Below are 25459 nucleotides of genomic sequence, written 5' to 3' on the forward strand. Positions count from 1 at the left end.
AATACATGAGCCCTGTTTAAAGAATTATTTTTATATGTTTCCTGCTACCTAAGAAAAGAACTCTTATACTTCCTGTTAACTATTAAAAGATAAAAATGGAGAGAAGACTGCTTTACCATTAGTGAAGACATCATGATAGGGGTCTGGGAAGTTGTAGACAACTGGTGCATGCTGGAGATTTGATAGAAACCAGAATCTAGGTAAACAAATCAAAATAAGAAGAAGAGAAGTAGGCCGCAAGGTGGGAGAGAGCAGTCCATGATAGTTTTGTTATGTTCTATTGTGGTTGACTCTCTTCCCTTATATTAATAAAAAAAGGACCCGAATGAGGAGATGAAACTTTCCACTAAAAACTACGCCAAATAAAGAAGAATTTGGTGCTGACAAAATTTTCCGTAATTGGAACTAGTCCATCAATTATTCCCTTTTCAACATAAACAGATAGCATGAAATGCCAGTCAGATAATAAAGCTTGAGTGAAATGTTCAATGGCCGAACCATTTGAAAAATCAAACATTGCAGAACAATAGTAATTAAACTCGCGTAAGATACGCAATCAACCGTTTGAAGTTTTTACTTCTTCAAATGGAAAAGGTGTAGATCAAGAGACAGTACTTGAAGATGGTGCGATGAGCCACCCTTCCTCCCCCCCTCCCCCCTCCCCCCTCCTCCACCTCCACCACTATCCCCCCCTCCCCACCCCATCCTTCTTCCCTTGCTCCGTCGACTACACTTTCTCCTTCGCACTGCCCTGGCTCCAAACCCTGGTCATCGCTCTTCAAACCTCCTCCCCCTTCCCTCTCCTCCACAGATTCATCTCTCACCTTTATCCCCCCTTCTTTTGAAAATGAACTCCCTGTTGCTCACTGCCCCGACTCCCTTCTCTCCCAAGAGATCCCGAAATGGAGTACCTGCATTGTTGGGCATTTCCTTGGTCCCAGACCTCCTTTCAATCTCGTCAAAGTTTCACTCTCTAAACAATGGAAAGCTACTGGACCCTTCGACACTTCCCCTGGACTCTGGAGTCTTCGTGTTTCGTTTCCTCTCGGATGAATTCAAGACCAGTGTCCTGGAAGGAGCCCCTTGGATGGTTGGCTCCAAGCCCATCTTCCTCCGCCAATGGACCCCTCACCTCCTCCTCCACAAGGTCGACTTCAGCACTGTTCCCTTGTGGATTTCATTACCTGGTCTCCCTCTGCACTATTGGAACCGAGAGTGTCTCAGTTGCCTTGGATCTGTTTTAGGCTACCCTCTTCACATGGATGCACGAACTCTCAAGATGGAACGACTTTCCTATGCCAGAATTTGTGTTGACATCTCTACCGATTCAGCCCCTGCTTCACTCATCACTATTGTGGAAGACGACGGCTTTAGCTTCGCTCAACCAGTCAAGTATGATTGGCTGCCTCCTCGTTGCAATCACTGCAAGGTCTTTGGCCACTCGACTGCAAACTGTGCTGCAATTGCTCCTCTTTCGCTGGCAGCGATAGACACTCATGTGCTCGAGGAAGTCTTGGAATCCTCTGCTCCCCCTGTTTCAACTATCGCTGCTCCTCGATCTCCGTCTGTCCCTGCGACTGCTCCTCAGGTTCGTGGAAGATCAACTAATAAGAGACGCCGCAACAATCATCGTCGCCGCCGCCGTGCCTCGCCGCTGCAACAATGTCCATCACCTCCGCCATCTCTCTCGCCTTCGGCAGAACCCTCGTCCACTGCACCAGATATCAATGCCACTTTAGGCCCTGATGCTCTGCTTTCTGCTTCGTCAGGATCCCAGAATTCTGATTCTGCCATCTCTGCTGGAGCCTCCACTGTGTTGCCTGGAAAAGATGTTGCAAGCTACTCCAATACGCTCAAAAAAGGTGTAGATGACTGTTCCTGCCTGCCTGCCATCGTTGACCAGCCCCGGTTGATGCCGCTTCTCCATCGCAATGAAGATTTGAATGTGACTGGAATCTGTCTCGCGCATCCAACCTTGCCAGATATGGTGTCTTGCAGAACTGATTCAGCCCCTGACCAAGAAATGGGCAACCCTCTACGCCATTCGCGTGATAACCTCTTGGCCTTAGTGCCCAGGTTTGATCCCCCCCCTTTTTGTCGTCTTTTAATCCCCTCCCCCTTGTATCATTGAATATTACACCTCTGCCCCCCCTTCTCCCCACTCCCACGTGGCCCCCTACACGTAACCCTTTGTCTTTTCTCCCTGCTGGACCCCACCTTGAAACACCCACCCCCAAGTGGCCCCACCCTTCACGTAACCCTTTGTCTCTCCTCCTGCTGGTCCCCACCTTAATACCCCCTCAACCTCGTCTGACCCATCTTCTCGGCCCATCTACTATCCTCTGGCCCATCCAAAATCCACTACCCTGCCCAAATCCTTCTTCTCCTATAACTTACCCATTTTTCAACCCCCAACCCACCTTTACTGGAAATCATACCCCAACCCCGAGCCCAATCCCGAGCCCATTTCTCTCTGTTACCACCCAACACTTTCCAGATCCTCTTCTGAACCCCTCATCCCCTCCTTTGATCCCCCCTTCCAATCCCCCTTGGCCCCACCTTTGCCTTCTTCCCCTCCTCCCCCTCCCTGATAGCCCGGTCCACGCGGTTCCACTCCTTCCTCCCCGGAATTGCTTTGCCCCTCCCCTCGAGGCGCCCCCTTGTTCGCAGCCCAACTGTTGCCTATGCCCGTAAGCGACCCAAGAGCACCCCCCCTAGGGTCTCGTTGTCCCCTCCCCCCTAGTTTCCATGTTTTCTGGCTTTATCTGGAATGTCCGTGGATTAAACTCCATGGCCAAACACCTTGAGCTGAGATCCTTCATAAAATCTTCCAACTCTTCCTTTTGCGCTCTCCTTGAGACTCGTGTCCTCCAGGAAAACGCTTTGCGCATTGCTGCATCCATTGCACCCTCTTGGTCCTTTCTTTCTAACTATTCCCATTCGCCTTCTGGTCGGATCTGGATCCTTTGGGACCCCTCTAAGCTTCACATCTCCTTATCCCATTCCTCCTCTCAGTTTGTCCACCTCCATCTTTCTCTCCACAACTCTCCCTCCCCTTTCTTTATCTCTGTGATTTATGCTTGCAACCAGGCCATTGATAGGCTCCCCCTCTGGGAGGATCTCTCCCTTCTCAAAGCAGGTTTTGACTCCCTTCCTTGGGGTATCAGTGGCGACTTCAATGTCGTCCTCTCCCAGCTTGAGAAAGTTGGAGGCAGACCTTTAGATCTCTTGGCAGTCGCTCCTTTCAATAATTGCATTAAGGATCTTGGCCTTGATGACCTTCGCTGGTCTGGCTCTCCGCTTACTTGGCATAACCGTCGCATCGGCCAAGACCGCATCGCCTGCAAACTTGACCGTTTTCTGGTCAACGAAGTTTGGCTCTCTTCCTTTCCCCACTCCCATGCCTCGTTTCTTCTCCCAAGTCTCTTTGATCACTGCCCCTGCCTCCTTTCCATTCAGTTGTATTCCTTATTTGACCCCAAGCCTTTCAAATTCTTTGATATGTGGACGTCCCATCCACTCTATCTCCCCACTATCTTGAAGGCTTGGCGCATCCCGGTCTCGGCCCATTCTCTTCCCCTGGTTGCCCTTGCTAGAAAGCTCCGCAACACCAAATCTGCTCTTCGTCGGTGGAACCTCTCCACCTTTGGTAACATCCCCTCGCGACTCTCTTCTTGCCGGGCTGATCTCTCTTTGATCCAATTCAAGCTCCAGTCCGACCCTCTCAACCCGGGCTTTGCGGCTGATGAGAAGAGGCTCTCCGAGGAGCTATCCTCCCTCTCTCTCCTCGAGGAAAGCTTTCTCCGCCAGAATTCTAGATCAAAATGGTTGGAGCTTGGAGATTCGAACACTGCGTATTTTCATCGCTCCCTTAAAGCTAGGCAGAATTCCAACTCCATCACACACCTCATTGCTACTGATGGTTCCCCTCTCACGTCTCCTTCTGATATTAAGGAGGCTGCTTCCTCCTTTTTCTCTGATCTCTTCAACCCCTCTCTCCCTCCCCCCCCTCCTCTCCTATCCCCTCAGGGCTCATTGATAAATTCATTCCTTCCCACCTCTCCTCTTCCCTCATTGCCATCCCCTCGGATGATGAAATCACTCAGGCGATTCTATCCTACAAGGCCAACAAGGCTCCTGGCCCTGATGGCTTTAGTATGGGATTTTTCCTCAGCAGATGGGACTCCTTCAAAGGAGAGGTTTTCAAAGCTATCTGCAGTTTCTTTTTCAAACCTGGCCAGCTTTCTCAGATTAATCAGACTTTCATTTGCCTTATCCCTAAAAAGGATGGGGCGTCATCTTTGTCTGATTTCCACCCCATCTCTCTATGCAACCTCATCTACAAATTCATTGCCAAGATTTTGGCCAATAGGATCAAGGCTGTCATCCCTTCCCTTGTCAGCCCTAATCAATCGGCCTTTATCTCTAGCCGGAGCATTGCGGACAACATCATCCTCTGTTCGGAGATCGTAAGAGGATTCGACCGCAAATCTCACTCCCCTGCGGCTCTTATGAAAATTGATCTCCACAAAGCCTTTGATTCCATTCGGTGAGACTTTATTTGTGGTGTGCTCTCCCTCATGGGCTTCCCTCCTGTCTTTGTTCGCTGGATTCACGCCTGTATTTCCTCTCCCTCCTTCTCTGTCCTCGTCAATGGCTCCCCCGCGGGTTTCTTCAGCTCTAAAGTTGGAATCCGCCAAGGTTGTCCCCTCTCCCCTTTCTTTTTCTCCCTTGCCCTGGAAGTTCTCTCCAGGAGCCTTCAAACTAAAACTAACCTCCACCTCATCTCCCCGCTCCCTAAGTGCAAGCACATCAATCTCTCTCATCTGGCATTCGCCGATGATTTGATGATCTTTTCCAAGGCCTCTCTCTCCTCCATCTCGGCCATCATGGACTCCCTCTATCTTTTTTGAATCCCTTTCTGGTCTCTGTGTCAACCTCCTTAAATCCAAAATCTTTCTCTCTGGGATCTCGGACTCAGCTAAAGAGACCCTCCGCCTCCTCACTGGCTTCTCTATAGGCTCGCTTCCGGTTACTTACCTTGGTCTCCCCCTGATTCCTGCCAGGCTCTTGAGCCATCATTGCACTCCGATGCTTGACAACATTCGCAAGCGTCTCCAGCTTTGGAAAGGCAAGCTCCTCTCCTACGCTGGTAGACTTGAATGCATCCGCTCGGTCCTCCAAGCGTCCTATATCTACTGGACCGGCATCTTCTGCATCCCTAAGTCCACCATCAAGGCTATAGAGAGCCTCCTCTGTGTCTTCCTTTGGAAGGGAAGAGACACTTCCAGATTCCTCCACCTTGTCAGCTGGAAGTCTATCTGCCTCCCTAAATCCAAAGGTGGCCTGGGTCTTCGCCGGATCGGTCACTCCAACACGGCAGGCATTCTCAAGCTCATCTGGAAAATCTCCTCCAAACAAGACTCAATCTGGGTCACTTGGGTCCATTCTCATCTCCTTAAATCCGACTCCATCTGGACCGTCCCCATCCCTGTTGACTCCTCTTGGATTTGGCGCAAGATCCTCTCTCTCCGTCCTCTTGCTCTTCATGGGATCTCTTCTTCCATTGCTGACGGCACCTCCACCTCCCTCTGGCTTGACCCCTGGCACCCCCTAGGGATCCTTTATAACCTTCTTGGTCCCTGAGTCATCTACTCCTCTGGTCTCCCAAAAGACGCCCCTGTCCCTTCCCTCATTGTCTCTGGTTCCTGGACCCCCCATCCCCATCTCAACCCTGTCATCATCTCCCAGATTTGGGCAACCCTCCCCCCCTTACAGCCTCCCCGGCCCCATTATGTGGACAAGGTTATCTGGCTCCCCTCCTTCAATGGTCTTTTCTCCGCTTCCTCAGCTTGGAACCTTTCCAGAGAGACCAGCCCTCCCGTCCCTTGGCACAAATTAGTTTGGTTCACTGGCCACATCCCCCGTCACAGCCTCACTGTCTGGAGAACCCTTAGACTTTGCCTGCCAACCCAAGCCTTCCTCATCCACCGTACCATCCCAGCCAACCCTTCTTGCATCCTTTGTTGGATAGGCCGAGAAGACACCTCCCATCTCTTCTTTGACTGCCCCTTCACCTCCTCCATCTGGAACAAGGCCATGTCTTCTATCTAGCCGCCGAGCAGAAGAGTTTTGAGTTTTGACCGTGAATGGCTTTGGTTGCTCAAAAACTTCTCAGGGAACTCCATCTGTGACATTATTGGGAAGCTAGTTTTTGGTGCTACGATTCACCATATCTGGCTGGAAAGAAACCTCAGGAGATGGACTTCCAACTCTAGATCTTTTGACGTGATTTGGAAAGCCATCTCTTCCGATGTCTCTTCCAAGCTCAAACACATCCGGCAGAGACATTCCACTGACAACCGGAAGAACAGGCATATTGTTATTTTTTGGGGCCTTGACTTAGCCCTTTTGCGGCCTTCCTCCTCTGCGTAGGCTGGTTGCCGCCCCCCTTCCCCTTCTTCTCCTCCTTTCTTCCCTTTCTTTTTTGTATATTGGTTCTCTTTCCCTACCCCCATTTGGGGTTCGGTAATTGTTGGAATATGTAATCCAGAATACTGTGGGGGTATTCTGGTCGTTTTGGGGTTAGTTTATTTATTATGTTATTAGGTACAGTCGGCAATGTGGGTTTTAGTCCCACATCGCCTAGTTTAGTCTATTTGTAATTTCCCCTCCATTATAAATAGAGGGGCTTACCTATCAATTAATTAATTCAAGTATTTTACAATTTCCATCTTCTCTTCTCTCTAGAGTTACTGGTTACAGGTCCTAGGTATTCTACATGGTATCAAAGCTGTTGTAACTAGTGATTGATTCTCTCCAAGATTTACAGTTTTGAGAGTCGTTTCAAGGTTCTCCGATTTATGGAGAAACCCTAGTTCATAGAAAGAAAAGAAGAACTAGGGTTTCCTGCTTGTTTCATCCTTTTAATTTTATTTATTTGGAAATCGTGTGGTTATACATTGAAGGCTTGCGGTTTCCAGTTCTGAAAAATTTTCTCCAGTTATGCTTCTGTTTTTTTTCATTCAATGACGGTTGGAGATAGACAGTTGCTGCCTTAAGGGTTTCTCTGATTTGATGTCGCTAGTAGAATGGGTTCCACCTGATTTCCACCTGCATGTTGAAGTATTTCCGTTGTACGACTGCCGGAGGAAGAAGACTATATACTGCTTCACCGTGCCTTTTTTGTCTTCCTGTCTCTCGATTATGAGAAGAGGGTTTCTGCTGGCTCTGCTGGTTTTCTTCCACTGAATCGAAGGTCTCACTTAATCGAATGGGGATTATGTGTGCTATCTAGTTGTCGAGAGGGAGTCGATGGCCATTGCCGAAAACTTCCTTCCCTCCTGCAATTTTGTGTGGTTGTTCTCTCCCAAAGGGCGACTGAAACTCTAGAATCTTGGCTCCTGTTGATGCTCCTACAGTGAGAATCGAAACCAAATCAGGTCTGGTTCTCAGATTATCGCCCCAACTTGTTTCAGCCACACTTTGTCGGCATAATACCTAAAATCAGGGACTGTCCTTGGGGGATCTTGAGAGGCCTATGTGTTACAAAGCCTTGCCTGAAATTTAGGATCGAACAGATCAAAGGTGAGGAAATTTTCTTCTTCGAAGTCAAGTCTGGTTTCGTTTCTGGTTTCGGATGTGGCCAAAGGTTGAAGGTGACTATGCTTCCTTCTCTCACAGTAGAAGAGGCCTGAAGATTACGAAGTATTTCCCAATATTTCAGGTTGAAAAAGCCCTATTTGTTGCGATATTCCCTTCGAACCAGGTCTGGTTCCGTGACTTTCTCCACCTTTGTTTGTGTCGTGAGGTTGAAGAAGACCTTCTGCCCACGATATCTCTTCATCTTGGTTAGCTTTATTTTGGATTTCCATTCATACCCCTTTGTTTCACGTGAAGACAACTACTCCAATAGTACCCTATGTCATCATTACTTTATCTAGTTTCATATATTACCCCTCCTTTTTCTGTTTATTCCACTTAAGCCATTCTCCAAATTTTCATGTCATCATGTGCCATCATTACCTTATTTGAGTTTCCAGCTTTGCCCTTACTTTGTGAACTTATTTGCTCCTTGACCCTATGGCCTTTTTTGTTTCTTTCAAAGGAATCCTATACTGTTCCCCATATTTACCAGATGCCATCCCTTTTTCAACTTTGTGTTATTTACAGTTCTACCATTCCCCTATTTGACTACCCAATTGACCCTTGAAAATTCTGATTTATTACCAGTTTGCCCTTTGGCTTGGATTGTATTTAAAAGTGGATTTTCACCAAATTACAGCCATGCCATCCTTTTTTTCCAACACCATTCCCTTTCAATAATTCTTATTCCCTTCATATCCCATACCTTAGGCATATACCCATAACCACTTTGGACGATAATGGTATTCTCTAATTTGCCATTTCTTCCTTTTCCATTACCCTTAGCACCTCTTGGAAAATTCTGGAATATTATGTTTTTGCTCTATCTCTTACATCATCTCTGTTATGTCCACGTGTACTACACGTGAGGGGGGGATTATGTACAGTACACCTGCAGACATTGCAGAATGCAGAACTTGCAGGAACATCGATGCAAAACATAGAAGATCAGTTTTCTCCACCATTGTCATTGGGTATCCTTCGTTATTGGGTTGAGTTTGCCGTAAGGGGGAGATTGAAGTATTGAAGATATTTGGTTGTTGCCTATCTGAGGACTTTCAGTTGAGTTGATACAGTATTTTTTCCGCTGCCTGATTCAGTTTGTTTTTGCTGCTTGCTGCTCTAGTTATTTCACTTCAAGATTCTAAGTTACTATGACAATCTGAGATTCATCACTGGATAGCTATTGAAGATCGTTGAAAGCTACCTTTTTTGGAAGACATTCCAGCCCCGGTTTGCTGATCATGTCTGTCCAAGTTTTGAAGATCTATTTTTTCAAGTTCTTGAAGGTTTATTTGGGAGCTGCATTCATATGTCAAACTGGATTCTGCTGCAACTTAGTTTTTTCCCATTTTGTTCAAGTTGGGCATTAATACCTTGTATACGCTAACTTGAGGGGGAGTGTTAGCGTTATTAGGAGTTCTTTTTTCTTTAGTTCAAGCTGGATCTTCTTTCTTCTCTTATTTGTACGATCCAGCTTGAGGGGGAGTGTTGGAATATGTAATCCAGAATACCGTGGGGGTATTCTGGTCGTTTTGGGGTTAGTTTATTTATTATGTTATTAGGTACAGTCGGCAATGTGGGTTTTAGTCCCACATCGCCTAGTTTAGTCCATTTGTAATTTCCCCTCTATTATAAATAGAGGGGCTTACCTATCAATTAATTAATTCAAGTATTTTACAATTTCCATCTTCTCTTCTCTCTTTTCTTCTCTCTAGAGTTACTGGTTACAGGTCCTAGGTATTCTATAGTAATATATTCATTTACCAAAAAAAAATAAAAAAAGGACCCAATATAGAGTCAGTTAGGGCTTCAGATATTACCCCTAACACCCTAATTACCCTGGAATTACAAGGACAGAAATAGAAGAAAATTGCATATAAACCCAGAAAACCCAAAATGTAAGACAAAAATACCCCTAGACTTTCAACACTCCCCTTCAAGCTAGAGCATATAGGTTACCCATGCTCTGCTTGTTACAGCAGGAGCGAACACTAGGAGCAAATAACGACTTGGTAAACACGTCAACAAGCTGATCTGAAGACGAAACAAATGGAGTCTCAACTAGCTTCTTCATCACTGCATCTCGAACAAAGTGACAGTCCACCTCAATGTGCTTGGTCCGCTCATGATAGACAGGATTGCTCGCAATATATATAGCTGCCTGGTTGTCACAATACATCTTCATTGGCGTAGCCACAAGAAAACCCATCTCAAGGAGAGACTTGAGCCACATTAACTCTGCTGTAGTATGAGCCATAGACCTGTACTCAACCTCAACCCTTGACTTGGCGATAGTAGTATGCTTCTTATTGCGCCAAGTAACCAAATTGCCCCCAACAAACGTACAATAGCCTGTGGTGGAGCGACAGTCACTAGCCGAACCAGCCCAATCTGCATCTGAGTATCCAACTAAATCCATATGCCGATTAGGCTGATAAATCAACCCTTTACTAGGAGCACCCTTCAAATAACGAAGAGCACGGACATCAGCATCCCAATGTGCTTTCTGTGGAGACTGCATGAATTGACTAAGGACACCAACAATGAAAGAAATGTCTGTAAGATAGATCAGCTTCCCAACCAAACTCCTGTACTGGTGCACATCTTTGAGAGGACCACCATCATCTATTCCAAACTTCTGATGAGGATCCATAGGGATATCCACTGGCTGGCCCCTCATTCTTCATTAGTGATGGTACTCTAAAACCCTGCCTATATAGATTTTGCCTTGCCTTTTATTATTGGTTTGTTGGGTTGACATCTCCTGGTCCATTGATTTTGCATTATTACCCACTGTTTTGAGGTTCCTTCACTGCTGATTTGGATCATTAGTTGTGGTGCTGGTTTATCTTATTCGATTTGAGTTTTGTCCAAACCTTGATAGTGGCTCGATTTCTTTAAGGCCTAGTCCTTTGGTGGTTATTTCTGCCCTAATTTGGGTTTGATTAATTGAAGTTTTGTTTATTGGTGTAGGGGGTTACTATTGCTGGTTACTTGAGGATTTTTTTCCCCTTGGACTTCTTCATTGTTGATTTGGGTACTTGGTGTTGGTACCTTGTTGCTGAGTATTGAGTCTGTGTCATGGGTGACGACAAGTCTTCTGGTAATACTTTTGCTCCACCTCATTCTGATACTGTGAATGTTACTATCACTTCTATCAAATTAAAAAGGGAGTTCAATTACTTGCTATGGGCAAAGGCTGTAAAGGTCTATATTATGGCTAGAGATAATTAAAAACACGTTACATCTGACCCTGAGGATAATACCTACAGTGAGTGGCAGAAAGAGAATGCCATCACTCTCATATGGCTATGGAATAGTATGAAACCGGATATTGCACCCAACGTTATGTTCCATACCACTGACAAAGGTGTTTGGGAAGATCTTCAGGACACATTCTTTCCTAAGAATATGAACCGTATTTATGATTTATATGAAAAATTATTTCAGCTCTAGCAATCCAATAAGTCTCTCCAAGACTATTACCTCTTCTTTAAGGGATTAGTTGAAGAATTGAATGTTTTTCAGCCCCTCACTACTGATATAGATAAACTCAAGGCTCAACGTAATGAATTCTTCATGTCCAAGTTCTTGGCTGGCTTGAACACTGATCTAAAGGCTGTCAAGGTCCATATACTTGCTGGTGAGACAGTACCTACTCTTGCAGACACCTTCTCTCGTCTCCAGTGTGTTGCTTCTCCTGTGAAACATGACTCCTCCCCCAAGGATATTTCTGTATTTGCCATCAGCCGTGGTCATGGCCGAGCTTCAAGGGGAGGTCGTGGTGGTGATAGTCGAGGTTCTGGTAGACAGTTTGGTGACAAATTTACTCGGAAGTGTATTCATTGTGGCAAATCTGGTCATACTGTTGATTACTGTTGGGACAAGCATGGCAAGCCAGATTGGGCAAACCAGTCGCCAATCGTGCAGTGTCTGATGGTGATCCCGATGGTGCTTCTATTGGTGATTCTCTACCGGGTCCAAAGACAGATGGCAGCTCCTCTACAACTCCTCACCGTGATGATATCTCTCAAATACTACGACGTTTAAAGAGTTTGGAGGCATCTAGTAATACATCCTCCGGGCACTCATCCTCTTCTGCTGCTCTGGCACATGCAGGTACACCTACCTTCTTCATCACTACTGCTCTGCCCTGGATCATAGCTCTGGGGCTTTTGCTCATATGACTGGTAAGTCCTCCTTGTTTACATATTTTTCTCACACTAATTACTCTCCATTTGTTATACTTGCAAATGATTCTTTTACCCCAGTGTCTCCTACTTCCTCCATTAGCCTCTCCTTTGTGTTGCATGTTTCTCAATTACCGTTGAATCTTCTTTTTATGAGTCAACTTGCTAAAGCTTTACATTGTTCTGTAACCTTCTTTCCTACCCATTGTGTTTTTTAGGATCTTCACACGAGGAAGACGATTGGTGGAGGGTGTGAAAAGGATGGAACTATCTCAACGATGGTGCTGCAACTTCTGCTGTTGCTACTGCTTTTGTTGGTGGTGTGACTCCTTTCCAGTGGCACTGTCGGTTAGTTCACTTGTCTTTAGTTAGGTTAAAGTTGTTATTTTCTTCTTTTAAGTCCTTGTCTATATTAGAATGTGAAGCCTGTGAGTTGGGAAAACATCATCGTGTGTCCTTCCCTTCGCGCATTGTGGCTCGTAGTCCATCTTTATTTTCTTTAGTCCATTCAGACATTTGGGGCCCTTTTCGTGTCAAGAATGAACATGGGTTCATGTACTTTGTCACTTTTGTGGACGACCATTCCCGTCTTACATGGTTGTACCTCTTGAAGGATCGTTCCGAATTTTTATCTGTATTCCAAAATTTTTAAATTGCAATACAAACTTAGTTTGGCACTTCTATTAAAATTTTTCGTAGTGACAATGCTTTGGAATATGTTCAAAATAATATTTCAGTTTTTTGTATTGCCCGTTATATTATTCATTAGACCACCTGTTCCTACACTCCACAACAAAATGGAGTGGCGAAACGCAAAAATAAACATATTCTCGGAGTAGTACGAACTATAATTTTTCATATGCATGTTCTGAAGCAGTTTTGGTGTGAGGGAGTGCTCACCGCTTGTTATTTGATTAACCGCATGCCTTCGTCTGTTCTTGCCTATAAGTCCCCCTTCTCTGTTGTCTTTCCCGGCCTGTCTTCCTTTAATTTATCGTCACGTGTGTTTGGGTGTGTCTGTTTTGTGCAAAACTTACAGTCCCTCTGATAAGTTTTCCCCACGGTCAACTAAATATGTTTTTCTAGGTTATTCTAGTAACCAGAAAGGGCATAAGTGTTATGATCTTGTGTCCCACCGGTATTTTGTGAGTGCTGATGTCACTTTTTTTGAGGGAAGTTCTTACTTCTCTCCATCTTCCACTGTTTCTGGGGATGAGTGGACCCTGGACCGTTGTTGCTCCTTCACCTGTTCCTGTCTTAGTTCCCTTTTTGGATCCACCACCGTTACAGGTCTATCAGCGTTGGGACAAGCCAGTGCAACAGGTTGAGATTCCTACTGCTCCAACTGTTTCTCCACCTCTACTAGCTTCTTCCTTAGGTGACGATCTGCCTCCACCTCCGTCTGATGACTTACCAGTTGCCTTGAGTAAAGGTACACGTTCCTGCACCCAACAGACCAATGTTGTATACCCTATTAATCGGTATGTTTCCCTCTCCCGCTTACCATCTTCCATAAATAATTTTGCTTTATCTTCATCCGCTACCACTATTCCCAATCATTATATTGAGGCTCTTCGTCTTCCTGGTTGGAAAACTGCCATGGATGTAGAAATGGATGCCCTCTTGACCCATAACACTTGGAGTTTAGTTGATCTGCCTCCTGGTAAGGACTTAGTTAAGTGTCGCTGGATTTACACTATTAAATACCTCCTTGATGGCTCTGTTGAGCGACTTAAGGCCCGTCTGGTTGCCAAGGGCTATACATAGACTTATGGTGTTGCTTACTTTGAGATTTTCTCTCTTGTTGCTCGGCTCAACTTTGTTCGATTACTTATTTCTCTCGCTGTTAATTATGATTGGCCATTGTTTCAACTGGATATTAAGAATGCCTTTTTGTATGGTGATCTACATAAGGAGGTTTATATGGAGCAACCTCCAGGGTATGTTGCTCAGGGGGAGAACGGTACTCAGGTTTGCAAATTGCGAAAGGCAATTTATGGCCTCAATCAGTCGCCCAGAGCTTGGTTTGAAAAGTTTAGTAGTACCATAGTGTCTTGTGGTTTCTCACAATGCTACTCTGATCATTTTGTGTTCGTTCGACGACTTATTGGTAAACTAGTTGTATTGGTTGTTTATATGGATGATATCATAGTTTCAGGTGATGATGTGGCTGGCATTGCAGAGATAAAAACATATTTACAGCATCATTTTCAGACCAAGGATCTAGGTGACCTCCACTACTTCCTTGGTATTGAGAAGCAAGAAAGGCATCAGCCTATCCTAGAGAAAATATATTTTAGATCTTTTATTTGACACTGGTATGCTTGCATCAAAGCCAACGGATATCCTTATGGATCCTCATCAGAAGTTTGGAGTAGATGATGGTGGTCCTCTCCATGGTACAATATTTCGGTAGGGCCGAGACGAGATGTGAAGGCGAAACCAAAAAAGACAAAATTTCGACGATATTTCGGGACATTTCGGCGATATACCGAAATATTGCCGAAATGTTACAAAAGACCTCACATGACTCATTAAACCATGGTTATAAATACCATATTTCGCCAGCTAACAGTTGAAATATCAACCAAGAGCTGGGCAGAAGCTGTTTTTGGCCAGCTACACTCGTTTCTTCTCCGAAACTATACCGTGGTCCACATATGTCCTTCAAACAGAGAGCAATGGACGTCGACTCCAGCGGCCATGAGTGAGGTTGAGCTAGGAAGGCACAACAACTATTATTAACACTTGTGAGTTGGGACTTGTGAGTCTTGTGAGTCTTGTCTCTTGTAAGTTGTAAGTTGTGATTTCACTGATTTGTGAACTTGTGAGTTGTGAGTTGTGACTTTGTGTATTGCCTATTAAAGTATTGAGTATTGAGCTATTGAGTATTGACTATTGAGTCATTGACTATTATGGAGTTTATGAGAATATGATTTATAAATTATGTCTTGTGAGTCTTGTCTCTTGTAAGTTGTAAGTTGTGATTTCACTGATTTGTGAACTTGAGTTGTGAGTTGTGACTTTGTGTATTGCCTATTAAAGTATTGAGTATTGAGCTATTGAGTATTGACTATTGAGTCATTGACTATTATGGAGTTTATGAGAATAAGATTTATAAATTATGTCTTATGAGTTTCAATTAGTTTGTTTAAATTTCTTTTATGTCTTTAACTACTTAATCAATGTGTATTTAACTATTTATATACATTAGGGTCGGCAACCGTGTACTGTCAATCAAGGGTGCAAGCCTAAACACCACTTTGAGTTCATTTTTTTGCAATATGAAGATTTAAATGTGTTTATTTAGCTTAAATAAGGGTGTCTATGAAGTATCAGGCCTAGATATGGCCAAAAACCCACCGAGATGGACTCCCGAAATATTGCAGAAAAAATGTAATATTTCGGCAAAATTTCGCCATATTTCGGATATTTTGGATATCTCGGTAGGCCCGAGATACCAATATATCGCGAAATTTAATACTATGGTCCTCTCAAAGATGTGCACCAGTACATGACTTTGGTTTGGAAGCTGATCTATCTTACAGTTAGGGTAGAAATAACCACCAAAGGACTAGGCCTTAGAGAAATCGAGCCACTATTGGGGTTTTGACAAAACCCAAATTGAAGAAGAAAAACCAACACCACAACTAATGACTCAAGTCAGCAATGAAGGAGCCTCAAAACAGTAGTTAATAATGCAGAATCAATGGACCAGCAGATGTCAACCCAACAAACCAATAATAAAAGGCAAGGCAAAATCGATATAGGTAGGGTTTTAAAGTACCAGCACTAATGAAGAATGAGGGGCCAGCCATCATAAAAAAAATAATATTAATACCAGCAACCGTAGAAGAACCACCACTGGCAAACTTGAATCAATCACCAGCAACCAAAAAAGCCAACATCGATCTCAAGTTCAAACCCTGAACCCCTTATCGATTTTGCAAGGAAAAGAACCAGCACTGAAGAGACTTAGATCTTCGAATCACCAACAGTCACCATAAAAAACGACACAATAAGAGCACTCCTATTTATCATACGAGGAGGCAAAACACAGAATCATGAGCAGCAATAGGTGGCTTGCACACCACAAAGGCACAAACCTTAGAGCAAGGAGACATTCAGCAGAGGAAATGAAAGGAATCCCTCGACTTGTTTACCACTGCTCTGATGCCATGTTAGAAACCAGAATCTAGGTAAACTAATCAAAATAAGAAGAAAAGAAGAGATAATAGAAGCAGGCCGCAAGGTGGGAGAGAGCAGTCCACGATAGTTTTGTTATGTTCTATCGTGGGAGACTCTCTCCCCTTATATTGGTAAAAAAGGACCCAATAAAGAGTCGGTTAGGGGTTTAGATATTACCCTTAACACCCTAATCATCCTGGAATTACAAGTAAGTACAGAAATAGAAGGAAATTACATATAAACCCAAAAAACCCAAAATGTAAGACAAAAATACCCCTAGACTTTCAACAGGTTGGAAATTTGAATGGTGCTTGAGGATATTATGAGAGCAATAGTGGTGAAATGGAGGATACTGCCCTAAAAAATGGGATATTGGGATGATATGTTAGTTTTGGTCTTCAATGAACTGGGCCCTGCACCCTTTAGTTCTCAATCAAGTTCATGATTAAGCTAATTGAGGATCACATTAATTCTTTGGCGTGTTGATCAAGTTAAGCAGCTTTCAGTGTTCAAATAAGACTTAACGTGGTATGCATGGGACTATTCTAGTTGGTTTTGGAATTCAAACTGATTACCACGCTGAATAGGGCGTTTGATTTTATATGCGGCTCATATAGGATTTGTGGAGTCAAAGGAACATTTGTAGGATGGAGCAACCTCTTTTTAAGGTCCAACTTATTGATACAGGCATATGTTTGGGCATAGCACCATTCATCAGCATATTAAAAAAGAATGAAAGAAAGAAAAGGGAGCAGCAGCTAGCTGCTGGTTGATTACTGGAAGAAAGAGGCAAGGAGGGGAGAACCCTAGGGTCTAGAGTTTCTAATGAATTTGTAAATGTGTCTATGCATGTTCATGTGCTTATGGAACAACTGCCTGTGTACACAATTGGGGAAAAATTATAGTTCTATCATTCATTAAAAAATAATTTGTTTCTTCTGTGTCAATATTAATCATTGTAGTTAACAGCCTGTGGGAGAAATTTATTGTTGCTCGTGTAGTTTTGCATCAATTTGTGGGAGAAGCTGTACCCCCCCCCCTCCATCCCAAATAAATAAATAGTGCATTTTGGGGGCATTTTCATTTCAAATTAACAGATCTATGAGTTGAGAATGATATTAGCCCTTAGTTTAGATTATTTAGGGCACTTAGATTTTGTCAGCAGAATCTTTCAATGCCCTGTATTCTCTCATCAAAACTGAGGAATTAAGGCTTGCTCCTTGCAACTCAGGAATTTGCTTGGAGATGAAAGAGCCCAAAGGTCTTACACACACGCACACAAGGCTTCTGCGTTTAGGTTCATCTAATTTGTCACATTTTCATTTACCCTCTGGTTTCACATATTGTATTTATATCTCTAAATGAACTCAATAAGCCTTATCCCTACTTGGGGTAGATAATAGGGATCCCCTTTTGCTGTGTGGCTGTGCCTGCAGTTAGTTCATGAGTAATCATATCTTTCTTCACCACTTCATTGCAGATCATCTATGGCCTTCACATTGTCTTTTTAATACCTTAAATTGAGCTGGGCGATGAAAAGTTTGATAAACAATAGCACGAATCCTCGTTCTTTTACCTTCGTTCATGCGAAAGTTGACCAACTTCTTGATCAATTTGCACCATATGATTCACTTTTTGGTCTTCATTGCTTGAATTTTTTTACAAAAAAATAGGTCTTCATAACTTCATGATAGACTCTGTCAATTGACTTTCCCTAATTTTGTCATGTGTCGGTGCTAATCTTAAGTTCAATACTGATGTGTTCCTTTCTGATTGTCTTGCTTCTCATCAATCTCAACATTCTCATCTTAAGGCTCACTTTTATGCATATGTTGTTTCTTTATTGCCTCACATTCAACTTCATACAGCAGTGTTGTTCTTGTAGCGATCATGTATAACACACCTTTTAAAGTCAAGACTCCCAACCCCACTTTAATTTCATAAGCAGCAATGTTGTTAAAGTCAGACTGAACTGACTGGGCAGGTTTAATAGTCTGACTATTCAGTCCAATGATTTCTTACTAAAGCAATATATGACGAAAAAGGACGTACCCAGTGTTGGGATCGATAGACGACGGATAGAAGCGCAACCAAGAGGAAGAAACACAAGCAAACAAAACAACACGCAAGATTTACGTGGTTCGGCAAAAACCTGCCTACATCCACGGAGAGATCCCTTGTTCTTCACTAAGAGAAAAATACAGTACAAGCATGGTTTAAGTTTAATCCTAAAACCCAAACCCAAATCCCTTGTACACCCTCTCTCAGTAAACCCAAGAACAGTCCACTCTCGCACACCTCACATCTTGCATGTCCCTTGCTTGTCCCTATATCTCTCTTCCCATTTTAAACCCCCTCAAAATATATAGAGATTCAAAGCTTGGCGTGCAAGCATCCTTCCCTTGCATCCCACTCAACCCAGCTTGACCATCAATCTAACCATGAGAGTCCCAATGCAATAAATGCAAGACAAAACCCAACAACTCATGTGAGTCTCCATGCAATCAATGCGAGCCAAAACCCAACACCTAGTGCACGAGGCTCCCGCCATTGCAGGTTCTAGGGAGGGTCATAATATACGCAGCCTTACCCCTATTTTCTCAGGGAGTCTGTTTCCAATCTCGAACCCGTGACCACTTGGTCACAATGGAGCAACCTTTACCGTTGTACCAAGGCCCGCCCTTCACTAAAGTAATATATATCTTACATATTTCTAAATAAAGTATATATATATATATATATATATATTACATACACTTTGAAAAAATATAAAGTGACAAACACATCAAAGATAGCGTGCTTGGCATGGTTCTTTGATGCAAGGTTCTAAATCTCGGTTTCGACCAGTCAGAAACCGAGATTTGGTCGAAACTGGTCGAAACCTGGGATTTTTTCCCAGCCAACTCGAGTTGGTGGTTTCAAGGCCCAAAAATGCTTTTTTTTTTATCTGGTTTTTTCTGTACATCCTATTTTTGACATTCTAAACCCAATGCATGAATTATTTTCACCAAAAACAAAAAAAAACTTAAAATGGTACTTGTGGTTATTGATCCAACTTTACTAGTGTACACAATGTACTAAGAATCATAGTTGTCAAGGGCGATGCTTATTTATGCCAAATATAATTTCATGTACTTAAGATATTATTCATAAATAAGCAAATACCCCCCTATTTGGATCCAGTAAAAATAGTGAAAAAAATCAAATTCCAAAAGTATAAAAAATCAACCCCCCAGTTCAAGAACAAAAACTTAGTCCTGTCAACGAAAGCTATATCATTACTCATTAGCCAACCTCATCTTGTATATATCCAGTCAACCATCCGTGACTACTATAAGGAGAAACAAGCTTCACAAACACCTCTGATTCCCTGAGTTCTAACATGAGTTTGAGCTCTATCATACATATCCTTTACTATGTTTAAAATAGACACTTGAAACTCTTTCAAAAAGCTACTAAATGGTTTTATTGAGTACCCTAACATATTGATGGGTGGTTCATTCTGAGATCTACTCGTCATACGTTTATTTAAATCAGATTTGGGTCTTAAGGGTAGATCCAATTCAATTCAGGTTGGAATGTTGGATCTGGGTTGAGCAGCTTGGATGGATGGAATTGGATCCAGATATGGATTGTGGTAATGCATCTGGTTTGGGATCCACTAGGATTTTGGTTTGGATATTGTTGTGCGGTCACGGATCGGGATTGAATCTGAATCTTTTTTTTTTGGTAAATAATTATATTACCGAACCCCAAGAGGGGGCAGGGGAGAGCGAACCAAAGAATCAATGTACAAGAGGGAGAAGAGGGAAAGAGGGGGGGGCGGGGAGAAAGGAGAAAGGAGAAAAAGGGGGGGAGGGGAACGGTCTACCAGCCTACGCAGAGGAGGACCGCAAAAGGGCAGGATCAAGGCCCCAGAAAGTCAAGATATGCCTATTTCTATGGCTGTCCTGACAGTGCCTCTGGTGATGGTACTGAGCTTGGTGGACACATCAAAGGAGATGGCTTTCCAAATCACATCGAACGATCTAAAGTTGGAAGTCCATCTCCTTAGGTTCCTTTCCATCAAAATATGATGAATAGCAGCGTTAAAGACGAGTTTCCCGATTGTGTCACATATGGAGTTCCTAGGAAAGGAGTTAATCAACCATTGCCATTTGCGTTCAAAGCTTCTGATCCTTCTACTACGCGGCCAGATGAAGGATAAAGCCTTGTACCATAAGGTGGAGGTAAAGGAACAGTCAAAGAAGTGGTGGGGGATGTCTTCTCGGCCTATCCAACAAAGGTTACAAGAGGGGGACGCTGGGATATTACGGTGGATCAGAAAAGCTTGGGTGGGCAAGCAGAGTCTTAGGGCTCTCTAAATAGTTAGGCTGTGGCGGGGGATGTGGCCTTTAAACCAGGTTAGCTTGTGCCAGAGGACAGAAGGATACGGGTCTCTGGAAAGGTTCCAGGTAGTGGAGGAAGAGAAGGTGCAGTTGTGGGAAGGGAGCCAAGTGACCTTATCCGCACGATTGGGGGGATAGTGAGGCAGTAGGGGGAGGGTGGACCAAATGAGAGTGGAGATGGCAGGGTTGAGGGAAGGGTTAGGGGACCAACACCTAGAGGAGATGAGGGAGGAGACAGTGGCCACCTTGGGGAGGCCAGAGTCATGAATGGCCCTGGGACCGAGCAAATTGTAGAGAATTCCTAAAGGATGCTAAGGATCCAGCCAGAGAGAGGTGGAGGAACCGACCGAAATGGAGGAGGAGATGCCGCGAAGGGCCAAAGGCCGGAGGGAGAGGATCTTGTGCCAGATCCAAGAGGAGTTGGCATGGATGGGAACAGTCCAGATGGAATCCGATTTAAGAAGGTGAGAATGGACCCAAGAAACCCAGATAGAATCCTGGCGAGAAGAGATTCTCCAGATTAGTTTAAGAATGCCCGCTCTGTTGGAGTCGCGGATACGACGGATGCCCAGGCCACCCTCAGATTTAGGGAGGTAGATAGAATTCCAACTAACAAGGTGGAGAAATCTCGAGGTATCGCAACCCTTCCAAAGGAAGGCGCAGAAGAGGCGCTCAATGGACTCGATGGTGGAATTGGGGATGTAGAAGATACCAGTCCAGTAGATGTAGGTTGCTTGGAGAACAGATCGGATACATTCAAGTCTGCCTGCATAAGACAGAAGCTTGCCTTCCTAGAGCTGGAGACGCTTCCGAATGTTGTCAAGTATGGGAGTACAGTGGTGGGAGGAGAGCCTGGCTGGGATCAAGGGGAGGCCAAGGTAGGTGACAGGAAGAGTCCCTAAGGAGATTCCTGTCAAGAGGTGGAGGGCTTCTTTCGAGAAGTCCGAGATACCAGAGAGAATTTTTGGATTTAAGGAGATTGACTTTGAGGCCAGAGAGAGACTCAAAATGATGAAGGGAGTCCATGATGGCAGAGATGGAGGAGTGGGAAGCTTTAGAGAAGATCATCAAGTCATCAGCAAAGGCCAGATGGGATAGATTGATCTGCTTGCACTTTGGAAGGGGGGAGATTAGGTGGAGGTCAGTTTTGGTTTGGAGGCTCCTAGATAGGACTTCCAGGGCCAAGGAGAAGAGGAACGGAGAAAGAGGGCAACCCTGACGGATATCGACTTTGGAACGGAAAAAGCCGGCGGTGGAGCCATTAACCAGGACAGAGAAGGAAGGGGTGGAGATACAGGCATAAATCCAGCGAATGAAGACTGGAGGGAAGCCCATGAGGGAGAGCACATCACAGATGAAATCCCAACGGATGGAATCAAAAGCTTTGTGGAGATCGATTTTTAAGAGAGCAGCCGGGGAAATCGACTTGCGATTAAAGCCTCTGACGATCTCAGAGCAGAGGAGGATGTTGTCCGCAATACTTTGGCCGGCAATGAAGGCCGACTGGTTGGGACTAACAAGGGAGGGGATGACCGCCTTAATCCGGTTGGCAAGGATTTTGGCAACAAACTTGTAAATTAAATTGCAGAGGGAGATAGGCCGAAAATCAGCCAGGGAAGAGGCCCCGTCTTTTTTTGGGATGAGGCAGATGAAGGTTTGATTAATCCGGGCTAGCTGACCAGGCTGGAAGAAGAAACTGCGGATGGCTTTGATGATTTCTCCCCGAGAAGAGTCCCAACAACTGAGGAAGAAGCCCATACTGAATCCATCAGGACCCGGAGCCTTGTTGGACTTATGGGAGAGGATGGCCTGGGAGATTTCATCATCTGAGGGGATGGCGGTGAGAGAAAGAGAGAGGGAGGGGGGAATGAACTTGTCAATGAGAGCTGGGGGAATAGGGGAAAGGGGGGGGGGAGAGGGGGATTGAAAAGAGAGGAGAAGTAAGAGGAGGTTGCCTCTTTGATGTCAGAGGGAGAGGAGAGGGAGGATCCATCAGAAGCCAGAAGGAGGGTGATGGAATTGCAGTTGTGCCTAGCTTTAATGGAGCGGTGAAAGTAGGCCGAGTTCGAGTCCCCAAGCTCCAACCATTTGGAACGGGATTTCTGAAGAAGAAAACTTTCCTCAGAGAGGGAGAGGGAGGAAAGTTCTTCGGCGAGGCGCTTCTCATCAGCGCCTAACGACGGATTGAGAGGGTCGAATTGAAGCTTGAATTGGACCTGAGAGAAATCAGAGCGGTAGGAAGCTAGCCTGGAGGGGATGTTGCCGAAGGTGGAGAGGTTCCACCTTCGAAGAGCAGATTTGGTGTTCCGAAGTTTGCGAACCAGGGCAACCAGGGGGAGAGAGGGAGAAGAGACTGGGATACGCCAAGCTTTCTTGATGGTGGGCTGGTAGAGGGGATGGGAGGTCCACATATCACAACACTTGAAGGGTTTGGGGCCAAAAAAGGAGTAAGGCTGAAGGGAAATAAGGCAGGGGCAATGGTCAGAGAGGCCTTGGACAAGGAAGGAGGCATGGGAGTGGGGGAGGGAGGAGAGCCATGGTTCGTTGATGAGAAAGCGGTCAAGCTTGTAAGCAATGCGATTAGGGCCCACACGACGGTTGTGCCAGGTTAAAGGGGAGCCTGACCACCGTAGGTCGTCAAGATCGAGATCCTCAACGCAGTCATTGAAGGAGCTGACCGCCATGAGGTCAATGGGCCTGCCACCCACCTTCTCGAGATGAGAGCAGACAACATTAAAGTCTTCGCCGATTCCCCAAGGGAGAGAACCAGAGCCGGGCTTGAGGAGGGAGAGGTCAGCCCATAGGGGAAGACGGTCGATGGCCTTGTTGAGAGCATAGACCACAATAAGAAGGGAGGGAGAGGGGGAGCTATGAAAGGAGAGGCGAAGATGGATAAACTGGGATGAAGAGTGAATAGGGGAGATATGAAGCTTGGAGGGATCCCAAAGAATCCAGATCCAACCAGAAGGCGAGTAAATGTAATTGGAAAGGAAGGACCAGGAGGGAGCAATAGAAGCTGCGATGCGAGGGGCATTTTCCTGAAGAACGCGAGTCTCAAGGAGAGCACAAAAGGAGGAAGAGGAGGATTTGATGCAAGAGCGGAGCTCGAGATGCTAGGCCAAGGAATTGAGGCCGCGGACATTCCAGATAAAGCCTGTCAACATGACAACTAGGTGAAAGGGGGCAGGTCAAACCTAGGAGGAGAGCTTTTGTATCGCCTACGAGCGAAGACAACCGCCGGGCTTCTGATAAGAGGCCTGCAAGGGGGGAGGGGCAGCGCCACCCCAGGAAGGAAAGGGTGGAATCTGGCGGATAAGGCCAACTGGGAAGGGGAGGGGGGGGGGGACGAAGGTGGAGAGGTTGGGGGGGGAAGATGTGAGGGCTCAAAAGGAGAAAGGAAGGGATCCGAGGTGGAATGAGAGAGGGTTGGGTGGGAGGAGAAGGGGTAGGGAAGGGGGTTGGGGTATGGTTTTTGGTAAAGGTGGGCTGGGGGTTGAAAGATGGGTAAGTTGTAAGTAAAAAAAGATTTGGGCTGGGTAGAAGCAAATGGGCTGGGCTGGGCTGGGAGGTGAGCCAAGATGAAGGGTTCAAAGGTGGGTGGTTCGAGGTAGTGGTCTGAGGTTTGGGAATGGGCCGAGAAAGGGAGGCCCCAGAAAGGGAGGGTAATAGGCCAGTAGTGTCTTGGGAGTGAAGTCACTTGGGGGGGGTGGGGGTTTGGAAGGAGTGGGGGTAAAACAGTAAAAGAAGGTCGCAAAGGGGGTGGGGGCTTAAAAAAGGACAAAGAGGGGGGGGTTATACCTTATCACAGTACCCAAAACTCTTTCACGCGAATGGCAAAGATCCTGACTCGGAGAACTCGCAGAGACCAAAGCAGGTTCATCCAAAACGCTAAAAGGATTTCCTTCGATGGGGAAACCAAACTCAGACAATTCCTCCAGTCGCGATGGGAGAGGCGACAACAGCGTCAGCGGCAGGACAGGGGTCTCAGGCACAGAGATCTCAGGCACCAGCAAAAGCGGCAGGTTAACCACGGTAGCGTCTTTTTCAGATTGACCGTGGCGCCTGCCGAGATTTTCAGTAATCAGCCTCTTTGGCGTAACAGAGAAGCCAGCAGCAGAGCCCAAGGTGGCCAAAATCACCTCCGTCCTCGAAGAATCAGACGAGGTAGGTGGAGCACAAGGTAGGTCTTTGAGATCAGCAGAGTTGCAGGAGGTCAGCGCTTCAGCGTCGCAGGTGTTCAAACCAGGGAAATGGCCAGAAGTCAGAGAGACTTCTCTTCGCGGGAGAGAGCCTGGAGGAGGGAGGACGCTGCGACGTCATCTAGGGAGGTTGCGCCCCCTCGTTCTACCTCTGTGAGGAGACATGCCTACCGGCAGAGAAGCAGAGGAGTAGGGGCCAACATTTGAAGTTCCGGCGAGCTCCATCGGAAGAGATGTTGCGGTCGACAATGGAGCATGGAGAAGGTCCAGCGGCATTAAATTTGACAGGGGTTCCATCGGAAGGTTTGTTGAGGTCGACAATGGAACAGAGAGAGGATCCAGAGAAGTTGGAGGCGTCGGGGGAGCTTGAGTCTCTTCAGAAGCGACGGTAGGAGCTTTACCTGAACATTCGAGTGAGCCGTGGCCAAAGACCTTGCAGTGAATGCAGTGAGGGGGGAGCCACTCATACTGCACTGGCTGTTCAAAAGAGAACCCATCTTCTTCCACGATTGTAATGGACGAAGGTGGTGGTTTATCGGTAGAGATATCAACGCACAGCCTTGCATACGAGAGTCTATCCAATCACCTGGTGCGAGCATCAGAGTGAAGGGGGTAGCCCACTACAGAGCCGATTCTGCTGAGGCTATCAAGGCTCCAATACTGAAGAGGAAGACCCGGCAGAGTAATCCACAAGGGAATGGAGCTGAGGTCGACCTTGTGGAGCAGAATGTAGGGAGTCCATTGGCGGAGGAAAATTGGCTTGTTGCCCACTAGCCAGAGTACACCATCAAGAGCTCGTGCTTTCGCCTCCTCAGAGAAGAACTTGAAGATGAAGACACCGTTGTCA

The 25459-nt window shown here is 45.4% G+C and overlaps 1 protein-coding gene across 3 annotated transcripts in view; it reads left to right on the forward strand.

Moving 5' to 3' along the window:
• LOC122652489 (snRNA-activating protein complex subunit) overlaps positions 1-25459 on the forward strand; it is a 76520-nt gene that overhangs the window by 30948 nt on the left and 20113 nt on the right. The gene's annotated exons all lie outside the window — the stretch shown is intronic.

Source organism: Telopea speciosissima, chromosome 2 (genome assembly GCF_018873765.1).
Source record: "Telopea speciosissima isolate NSW1024214 ecotype Mountain lineage chromosome 2, Tspe_v1, whole genome shotgun sequence".
In the NCBI taxonomy this organism is placed as follows: Eukaryota; Viridiplantae; Streptophyta; class Magnoliopsida; order Proteales; family Proteaceae; genus Telopea; species Telopea speciosissima.